The following is an 11459-nucleotide window of genomic DNA, read 5'->3' as shown; positions in this document are numbered from 1 at the left end:
ACATATCACACCATAGAAACATGCAATAGGAAATACGTCCCCCACATAGGGTTGGCGTCAAAAAATTCACCCGGCCGTAAAACTGGGCTTAAACCACAAGTAGGATAGACCTCCAGTAGTTTTGAAACGTCAAGGAAGGAGAAAAAGATAAACATTCCGTGTGGCTATTCCTAGTTTGGTGCAGTCCTTTTAAGACAGACCCTCCGACGAGGGTGGTTTAACAATTTGCTTTACGTCGCACCGACGCAGATAGGTCTTCTCATGGCGACGATGGGATAGAAGAGGGCTAGGAGTGAGACGGAAATGACCGTAGCCTTAATCAAGGCCTCGTGTGAAAATTGGAAACCACGGAATACCATCTTTAGGGCTGCCGATAGTGGGTTGGAATCACCTGTCTCCGGAATGCAAGCTCACAGCTGTCCGACTCACTCGTTAAGACGGTGAGGGGTGTGGCGTCTGCCGTGTATGTGAAACTGCGTGTTAGCGTAGTGGAAGATATGTGAGTTGCACGGATGTGAGGGGTATCACAAACATCCAGACTCCGAACGAAGAACATTAACTCCTTAAGATTAAAATCCCTCAAACCAGACAGAAATCAAGTCTGGGGCCTGAACTACTGAAAGCCAAGACTGTTACCATTCAGCTATTGAGGTGGACATTAATGAAATGTAATGAAACGAAATGAAAGTATGAAATGATTCTATTCTTTACCTCGAACATTGTTCCAAGAACACTGTATTCATGATGTCTGTCTATTAGATCATCAGCCCGGAGCTGGTTGGATCTTCTTGTAGCACTATCAAATTAGGAATAAGGTAGTTTACTGTTGCATTTCTTAGTGAGCCAGAAAGAGCTTTTGAATCATACGTGAATCTACGAGTACCTTTTTTTAAAATTACAATTTTGCTCTACGTCACGCCTTTTTATGGCGACAATGTGATAAGAGTGGGAAGGAAGCGGCCGTAGCCTTAATAAAGTTGCAGCCTGGTGTGAAAATGGGAAATTACGGAAAACTTTCTTCAGGCCTGCCGATAGTGGGATTCGAACACACTATCTCCCGAATGCAAGCTCACAGCTACGTGACCCTAACGGCACGACCAACTCGCTCGATAGTAACACTTTTCATAGCATTAGACGCCCTGATCGTTCATACCTTCGCGCATTCCTTGCCACCGGGCGAGTTGGTCATGCGGTTAGGAGCGCGCAGCTGTGAGCTCGCATCCGGGAGATAGTGGGTTCAAATCCCACTGTCGGCAGCCCTGAAGATGGTTTTCCGTGGTTTCTCATTTTCACATCAGGCAAATGCTGCGGCTGTACCTTAATTAAGGCCACGGCCGCTTCTTTCCCATTCTTAGGCCTTTCCTGTCCCATCGTCGCCATAAGACCTATCTGTGTCGGTGCGACGTAAAGCAAAAAAAAAAAAAAAAAAAAAAGCATTCCTTGCCGACATAGCTGTAATGGACTGAAATCAGCGGAAGCTGCAGTGTAGTTTGCTATTGCCTGTTCAAAGAGACAGATGCCTAAATACGTATCCATCAAGAAACAGTAGCAGGCTACAATACTCATGACAGGGAATCAAAAATAACTTTATAACGTACTCATAATAACTCATCATCATCATCATCATCATCATCTGTTTACCCTCCAGGTTCGGTTTTTCCCTCGGACTGAGCGAGGGATCCCACCTCTACCGCCTCAAGGGCAGTGTCCTGGAGCTTCAGACTCTTGGTCGGGGGATACAACTGGGGAGTATGACCAGTACCTCGCCCAGGCGGCCTCACCTGCTATAGTGAACAGGGGCCTAGTAGCGGGATGGGAAGATTGGAAGGGATAGGCAAGGATGAGGGAAGGAAGCGGCCGTGGCCTTAAGATAGGTACCATCCCGGCATTTGCCTGGAGGTGAAGTGGGAAACCACGGAAAACCACTTCGAGGATGGCTGAGGTGGGAATCGAACCCGCCTCTACTCAGTTGACCTCCCGAGGCTGAGTGGACCCCGTTCCAGCCCTCGTACCACTTTTCAAATTTCGTGGCAGAGCCGGGAATCGAACCCGGACCTCCGGGGGTGGCAGCTAATCACGCTAACCACTACACCACAGAGGCGGCAGACTCATAATAACTACACCATATATTTGCGAAAATGTGTAGGATAATGCAGTAATGGTGCACTAGAGGATGTTGGCTTACCTCCTACCCAGACTTTAAAGGAGGCTTGCAGTGATGTCTCAACGGCGCACTGGCCATCATCTTCTTGGAAAGGTTTTGCAAACCAACTAACGAGCCCGCTGCCAGACTGGGGCAACATGCTGGAAATTATACGATCAAAAAGGCCTAACGACTTAGAATACTTCAAAATGCTTCTCTGATGGTGAAAATATAGTAATAAAAGCTGTCCTTAATATACATTTGTCCAACATTGATCTTACCATTAAATATGCGTACTCCTATTTATGAATGGTACCGGGCGAGTTGGCCGTGCGGTTAGGAGCGCGCAACTGTGAGCTCGCATCCGAGAGATAGTGGGTTCGAACTCCACTGTCGGCAGCCCTGAAAATGGTTTTCCGTGGTTTCTCATTTCACACCGGGAAAATCCTGGGGCTGTACCGTAATTAAGGCCACGGCCGCTTCCATACCATTCCTAGGCTTTTCCTGTCCCATCGTCGCCATAAGACCTATCTGTGTCGGTGCGACGTAAGGCAAATAGCAAAAAAATAAAATAAAATAAAAAAATAATAAAAAAATAAAAATGAAAGGAACAAGGGGCAAGCAGTATTTAAGACAAGTTCTAGTGAACATTTTCACTTAAACTTGTTCTAAGAGCGTTGAACTGCATCCTTTCATTAACAATGTGCAGATAAAACCTTCGTGTTACCACGATATCTCTGTGACTACAGTGTTTGGCTCGCGAAGCAGTGACCAAACCAATATAAGAATTTTAGGAATGTCAACAATTACAGCTGCCTATCGTCACAATTTTATCGTCTTGCTTTTATCACATTTATGCGCGCTTGTACGTTTAATGTGGATTCATAAGAACAGTGCACTGAAACATCTTTATAGCTTCTTTGGCATTAACATTTGTCTTCAACAACACATTTAACCACTGAGCACAGAATCAGCAGGACATGACTCTGTTATTCTGATGTAGCCGACAACCGACATATTTGCAGTCTGCGGCCCGAAGAGTTTAAATGAAAAAATGAAACAGTATCCTGTATTTCAGTACTAAAAATTTTGTTCTCTGAACAGGACAAAGCCAGTTCGTAACATAACCAAATCAAATACGCATATATTGTATTCTAATTCAAACGGAATACGTATGCATTTGATGTGTTCTATATGTATTCACTTTGTATTTCTTTCTTTCTTTCTTTCTTTCTTTCTTTCTTTCTTTCTTTCTTTCTTTCTTGCCGGGCTGAGTGGCTCAGACGGTTAAGGCGCTGGCCTTCTGGTCCCAACTTGGCAAGTTCGATCCTGGCTCAGTCCGGTTGTATTTGAAGGTGCTCAAATACGGCAGCCTCGTGTCGGTAGATTTACTGGCACGTAAAAGAACTCCTGCGGGACTAAATTCCGGCACCTCGGCGACTCCGAAAACCGTAAAAGGGTAGTTAGTGGGACGTAAAACAAATAACATTATTATTATCATTCGTTCTTTCTTTCTTTCTTAATCCGCTTACCCTCCAGGGTTGGTTCCCTCGAACTCAGCCAGGGATCCCACCTCTAACGCCTCAAGAGCAGTGTCCTGGATATTCAGACTTTGGGTTAGGGTATAAAACTGGGAAGAGGACCAGTACCTCGCCCAGGTGGCTTCATCTGCTGTGATGATCAGGGGCCCTGTGGAGGGGTGGTAAGTTTGTAAGGGATAGATGAAGAAGAGGGAAGGAAGCGGTCGTGGCCTTAAGTTAGGTACGCATTCCGGCATTTGCCTGGAGGTAATGTGAAAAACCACGTAAAATAACTTCTAGAATGGCTGACGAGGGAATAGACCCCCCTTCTACTCGTTTGACCTCCCAAGGCTGAGTGGATCCCGTTTCAACCCTCGTACCACTTTTCAAATTTCGTGGCAATGCCGGGAATCGAACCTGGTCCTCCGGAGGTGGCAGCTAATCCCGCTAACAACTACACCACAGAGGCAGCCTGTATCTATGTGATGTGTTCTATATGTATTCACTTTCATTATCATCACATTTAATTTTGTAATTAATGGCTAAATAGTCAAAATAATATAACTCGAGCTTCACATTTTCTCAACTGAAGCTCTAGTTAATAATTACGGATAATGTGCGCCTTCCCGTTAGTCGTGCTTTTATTTGGGAACTTAAAAATATACCGAGCTCAATAGCTGCAGTCGCTTAAGTGCGGATTAAGTACGGAAAATCACCACCTCTGGATACACCCTTGTGTTCATCTCTTATTTCCTTTCCAAAATAACTGCAGCATTTCATATATCAGGAATACAAGTGAAGCCGTACATAAAATAAAGGCTGATCCTCGCTCTAGTTTCAGGAATAGTTTTGGAGGGGGAGACCCCCCTGGGCCCCCAGCCCTGGCTACGGCAGTGGGTTGTAGTATACAACATCGCTTCATAGAAATGTTTGGAGTTTCCTGATGGTAGCAGGGCTCCAGACTATTCCTTTTAAGACTATTTCATTCGGCCGATATTTTTCTTGCTTGGCCATTCAGCGATCTCCTCGCAATCTCTGCGTGTTTGAGTTAAATACGCGCTGCATTCTTGACCACTTGTTGAATAACTAAGTGCTCTTTGCAATGTACCAAGTACGTTAGCTTCCGAGAGAATCTAAATTTGAAGCAGGTAAACACGATTGAAGAACGTCTATAGCACTTACCAATATATACAGAAACAAAGACATTAGTATTTCGTCTCATGTACTGTACGTCAACAGTAAAGTTTAAAACATAGTCTTCACTTATATGTACAGAGAGAGGTGGCACTGTGCACGGGACGTCGGGGGAGAATAAATTGCCTTCAAGCCACTCCTGGACTCATAGATTGGCTATGGCAACGCGGGTGGGAGTTCGGATACATTACGTTTCGCCTAAATTATTGTTAGTTTAGTTAATGAAATGAAATAAAATGGGGTATGGCTTTTAGTACCGGAGTGTCCGAGGACATGTTCGGCTAGCCAGGTGCAGGTCTTTTGATTTGACACCCGTAGGCGACCTGCGCTTCGTGATGAGGGTGAAATGATGATGAAGACGACACATACACCCATCCTCCGTGCAAGCGAAGTTAACCAATGAGGGTTAAAATTCCCGACCCTGCCTGGAATCGAACCCTGGACTCCTGTGACCTAAGGCCAGCACGCTAACCATTTAGCCATGGAGCCGGACAGTTGAGGTAATAAAGCATCTATTAAGTTGGAAACTAATGTACAATAGATCTTATCTTTCATTAAAGTAGATGTTGAAAATGATGTCAATCGTTCAAAATACAAACGTTGCACTGGCGTAGAAAAATCCGAAGCACTTTCTTTATGAGAAATGTGTCATCTAGAATTGTTCGTTGTTCAACACTGCAATTTAGTATACTGATAGCTAACACAAATAAAGTTCAACTAATTATGCTAATAACGTGGGCTCAACAGAAACGCCACTCGTAAACTAAATATTCATTCCATACGCTTACCGCTAACCATGCTCGCTGGTCTTGTTGACTGCGTCCTCTATCCCCGCCAATCGGGAACAAAGCAAGCATTTCATCAGTCCACCTGTGCGGCAGCTGCGGCTAAAGTACCGGTAACTTTCCGCTGCCTCTCGTTGTACGCTGATCTGCTAGAACATTATAACCACCTACCTACTATCGATAAAAACCCATCCAGGCAATAACAGCGTCATCTGACGAGGAATGACTGCTAGTCAGACACAGACAAGGTGCATGTAGTATCAGTGAGCGTGCTGTCCGCATGTAGAATGGGGAAGGCGCGCGATCTATCTTAATTTGACTGAGGACAGATTGTGATGGCCCGAAGTCTCGGTACGAGCATTTCGGAAACTGCACCACTTGTCGGCTGTTCGAGGGGTGCTGTGGAGGATGTCTTCAACAAGTGGCGAACGCCCCCGCCCCCTCATCACAGACGTCGGACGTCGTAGGCTGGGCAGACAGGTAAAACACGACAGAAGGCGAACTGTGATGGAACTAGCACCAGACTTTAATGCTGGGTAGAGTACAAGTGTATGAACACACATACCACCGAACACTCCTACGAATGAACCTCCGCAGCCGACGACCCATGCATGTACCGATGGTAACACTACGACATCGATAACTACGGCTGAAATGGGCACGTGACCATCGTCACTGGACGTTGGCGCAGTGTCAGAGCGTTGCATGGTCTGATGAATCCCAATACCTTCTTCATCATGCTGATGGGAGGGTGCGAATCCGTCAACTTTCAGGGGAACAGCTCCTTGACACGGGGTATAGTGCGCATTGGTATCACTCAAATATCACTATAAAATTTGTCACAAATGGAACATAATAATTGCTTTTACACATATCAAGTGAAAAATCTGCGGCAAATTAAGAAATATTTGATTTTTGGAGAATATTATGTATAAGTACTTTACCACTTTACAAGTACATTTGGTGTTGCGCTCACAGTGACACACGTATGTCTTTTGTCTTACACTTTCAACAATTTCGTGCGTGATATCTCTGTTCCATGAAATTCTTTGCTTTCGTTTCATTGCTTCACTTGTCAATGACATCATTTCATGAACTGTATCGCGATATACAATATTTAATAGGCGACAAAATGGTATGGCCAATGTACATAAGAAAAATTCAGTAGACTAGTGATTTATTGGTCCAGGGATCGATCTACTTGCGTTCGAACAGAAATAAAAATATTTATTGGTCCAGGGATCATGCTATTTTTCTATTGACCTCCATTTTGCTGTTTGAACTGCCCGCTCTAGTCATATGGACAAAGATAATGAGAATCTACAGACATAGCACTCCCATTCCACGGTGCTAGCCCTGGACCTGAAGAAAGTAACAAAAGACGGCACCAGCAGCGGAGTACGACATAAACCAGTCCTGTCTACAAGCCTTAAGTATGTTTTCATATTTCTCAAATAACGACGGTATTTATTAATTTGCCGCAGATTTTTCACTTGATATGTGTAAAAGCAATTGTTATGTTCCATTTGTGACAAATTTTATAGTGATATTTGGGTGATACCAATGCGCATCGTACCCCTTGACACGTATACTGCGGGGCGGAGACAAGCTGGCGGCGGCTCAATTATGCTCTGGGGAACATTCACGTGAAGCTTGTAGAAGACACCATGACGGTCGAGAAGTATCGTACACTGGTTGCAGACCACGTGACGACCATATTTCCCAACGGCACTGGCATTTTTCACCAAGATAATGCGCCATGTCACAAGGCCAGGAGTGTGATGGAGTGGTTCGGGGAACACAGTGGCGAGCTGCAATGGATATGAAGGTCCCCCAACTCGTCAGATCCTAACACAATGGATCACATCTGGGATGTGATTGAACGTGGCGTCAGAGCTCATCGCCCCTCTCACGGGAATTTACAGGAATTAGGCAATTTACAGGAATTAGGTGACTTGTGTGTGCAGATGTGGTGCCAACTCCCTCCAGCAACCTACCAAGGCCTCATTGCTTCCACGACAAGACGCGTCGTCGCTGTTATCCGCCAAATGTGGACACACCGGCTATTAGGTAGGTGGTCATAATGTTCTGGTTGATCCGTGCATATCTCCATTACAGACTGTTATGCTGTCCAGTGTTCATTCTGCAAGCCCCTGTGAATTAACTGAACACTTCCACAACCCACTCTTTACAGCTAGCTCTTTTGTCTCGTTTAGTTTCATACTTCTTATTTGCGTCGCCTTGGTCTCCCTCTACTTCTTTTACCCTCCAAGACTGAGTCCATTATCTTCCTATCTTCCTACTTAGTTTATTTGTAATTCAGCCTTTGTCTCCTCATTTCGAGTATTTTCCTGCCATTGTACCATCGTTACCCTTCACGTATTCCCCTTGCAATTTATGAATAAGATATCCTGAGACACCCAATTTTCACTTCCATACAGCAAATTTGGTCTGAGAACAGTCCTAGAAGTCACTTCCTTCTAACAGAACACCACTGATTGCAATAGCGAGCTCACTGCATTAGCCTTGCTGCACCGTGATACAATTTCATTTATATACTATTCTGCCATCCTGGTAGGGGCTTCCTGGCCGAGGCGGTAAAGGCGTGCTCGGTGCGCCCGGGAGGACGTGGGTTCGAATCCCCGTCAGGAAGTCGTAAAACTTCCGCAGGCGCATATGGCCCTGAGTTTCACTCAGCCTATACCAAAAATGAGTACCAGGTTAATTCCTGGGGGCAAGGGCGGCCGGGCGTAGAGCTAACTACTCTACCCTATCACGTGCTGCGGTTAACAATTGTGGAAGCCTTTACCTTCCACTCCTCCAAGGGACTTCTTGGCCTGTACGGAGGTGACTTTGCTTTGCTTTTGCTATCCTGGGAGAATACACATACTACGTACTTGAAACGACCTACCTATCCACTTTCGGTATGAGCTGCCAGGCATTCACTCCTTCATGACTGGCATAACATCAGTCTTGAGAATGCTAATTTTCATATACATGCTATACCTCTTTTCAAGCTTCCATATATTAATATATGGTTAAGGCAAGGGTAAGGACTTATTCTGCCCGAAGGCAGGTTCAAACCTCCGCAGAGGTGTGCCTGAGCTGGAGTTTAGGTACGGCGGGGTGGCCAGTTCCTCTCCGCTCCTCCATTTCCTTAACCCCCACTAACAGCGCGTGTCAACCCATCCAAATCTTGACCACGCTCAATGTTGCTTAGGAGATCTCACGGGATTCGGTGTTTCAATACGGCTACGGCCGTTGGCAGTATATGGTTACGGTGATGAAATTTTCCAATAGAACAGACGGTCTGCAGATTCAGGATTTAAAAAGATAGGTGACTGGAATACAGATAAGTTGTAGCAGAAACGGCAATAGAATGCCTGCGATTATTATTATTATTATTATTATTATTATTATTATTATTATTATTATTATTATTATTATTATTATTATTAATAATAATAAAATAATGTCCGCCTCTGTGGTGTAGTGGTTAGTGTGATTAGCTGCCACCCCTGGAGGCCTGGGTTCGATTCCCGGCTCTGCCACGAAATTTGAAAAGTGGTACGAGGGCTGGAACAAGATCCACTCAGCCTCGGGAGGTCAACTGAGTAGAGGTGGGTTCGATTCCCACCTCAGCCATCCTGGAAGTGGTTTACCGTGGTTTCCCACTTCTCCTCCAGGCAAATACCGGGATAGTACCTAACTTAAGGCCACGGCCGCTTCCTTCCCTCTTCTTTGTCTATCCCTTCCCATCTTCCCATCCCCCGCAAGGCCCCTGTTCAGCATAGCAGGTGAGGCCGCCTGGACGAGATACTGGTCATCCTCCCCAGTTGTATCTCACGACCCAATGTCCGAAGCTCCAGGACACTGCCCTTGAGGCGGTAGAGGTGGGATCCCACGCTGAGTCCGAGGGAAAAACCGACTCTGGAGGGTAAGCAGATTAAGAAAGAAAGAAAGAAAGAAAGAAAGAAAGAAAGAAAGAAAAAAAATAATAACAATAATTAAGACTTCCTTCCCACTCATAGCCCTTTCCCATCCCATCGTCGCTGTAAGGTCTATCTGTGTCAGTGCAATATAAGCAAATTGGAAATTAATAATAATGTTATTGGTTTCACGACCCAGTAACTACTTTTACTGTTTTCGGAAACGCCGAGGCGCTGGAAATAGGTCCCGTGGTAGATCTTTTACGGCTCGGTACATCTACCGACGCGGGGCTGACGTATTCGAGCACCTTCAGATATCACCGAACCGAGTCAAGATCAAACCTGCCAACTTGGACTCAGAAATCCAGCGCCTTAATCGTTTGATCCACTCAGTCCGGCAATGTCTAAGAACGATAGGGAATAAAGATGGGAAAAGCGATCATCTTGATAGATAGAGATAGATAGATAGATAGATAGATAGATAGATAGATAGATAGATAGATAGATAGATAGATAGATAAATAGATAGATAGATAGATAGATAATGCTTTTATTGGTGGTGATGTTAGGGCTCAAGGCCTTCTCTTACATTTAAGCACTAGAAGAGTATACATGCACATAATTTATACAGTAACTGCAAATACAAATAACACAAATAATATTAATAGGAAAAACGAATATAAACATATTTAATAATACTAATAATTTTAGAATGCACAAAGTAAAATACACTTAAATGACGTAACTACAGTAATCCATTCATTCATCCCATTTATTCTTTCATTCATTCAACAATTATCCAGCAAGTCAGCGGGATCTACTCAGCAAATACTCGTGGATGATAAAGTCTGGGCAGGGTGCAACAGTAAGAAATAGCATCATAAATGGCTCCAAATAAGAACTCGTATAGATGGAGAATTGTACATAAAGAAAGAAATAGAACGAAACTATTATTGCAAAGTTTTAGAATAAAGTACGGGAAGATTTCCGTAATAACCTGGTAAGGCTTGCTCAAGTGGCTGAGAAATCTTTCTGGACAGAAATAAATAACCTCAGAAAAAGAGGGATAAGGGAAGTGGAAAGTATATTTGATGTATATGATGAATTAATTGTAGTTCCTAGAGAACTATTGCACAGGTGGTATTAATATTTTGAAAATATTCTCAACTAAAAGTAAATCTTCCTTGACGTCTCGAGCAATGGAGTTCATGGGAGCAGAACAATGGAAGCAATGAGATTACGCTCGAGGATGTGGAAAGGAGGGTAGAAAAACTAAAATGTCATAAAATAGTAATAACATAGTAGATACAGATGAAACTGGAAACTGAAATGGGAAGATGTAGTTGGAAGGCAGGGATTTTTTTACGATTTACAATTTTTGTTACGTTGCACCGACACAAATAGGTCCTGTGGCGACGATTGGATAGGAAAGGGGTAAAAGTAGGAAGGAGGCAGGGCACAGCTCCAGCATTTGTCTGGTATGAAAATGGGAAACCACGGAGAATCATCTTCAGGGCTAATGACAATAGGTTCGAATCCACTATTTTCCGAATGCAATAGCTCCGTGACTCAAACCGGGCAGTCACTTGCTCTGTGAGGCACGGACGGAAAGGCTTCGTAGTGTATTACAGTTAGCATGGAATGTTGGGTTTTTTTTTTGCTATTTGTTTTACGTCGCGCCGACACAGATACGTCTTATGGCGACGATGGGATATGAAAGGCCTAGGAAGTGGAAGGAAGCGGCCGTGGCCTTAATTAAGGTACAGCTGCGGCATTTGCCTGGTGCGAAAATGGGAAACCACGGAAAACCATCTTCAGGGCTGCCGACAGTGGGGCTCGAACCCACGATCTCCCGATTGCTGGATACTGGCCGCACTTAAGCATGGAA

This window comes from Anabrus simplex, chromosome 1 (genome assembly GCF_040414725.1).
Source record: "Anabrus simplex isolate iqAnaSimp1 chromosome 1, ASM4041472v1, whole genome shotgun sequence".
NCBI classification, from domain to species: domain Eukaryota; kingdom Metazoa; phylum Arthropoda; class Insecta; order Orthoptera; family Tettigoniidae; genus Anabrus; species Anabrus simplex.
This window is presented reverse-complemented; position numbering follows the sequence as displayed.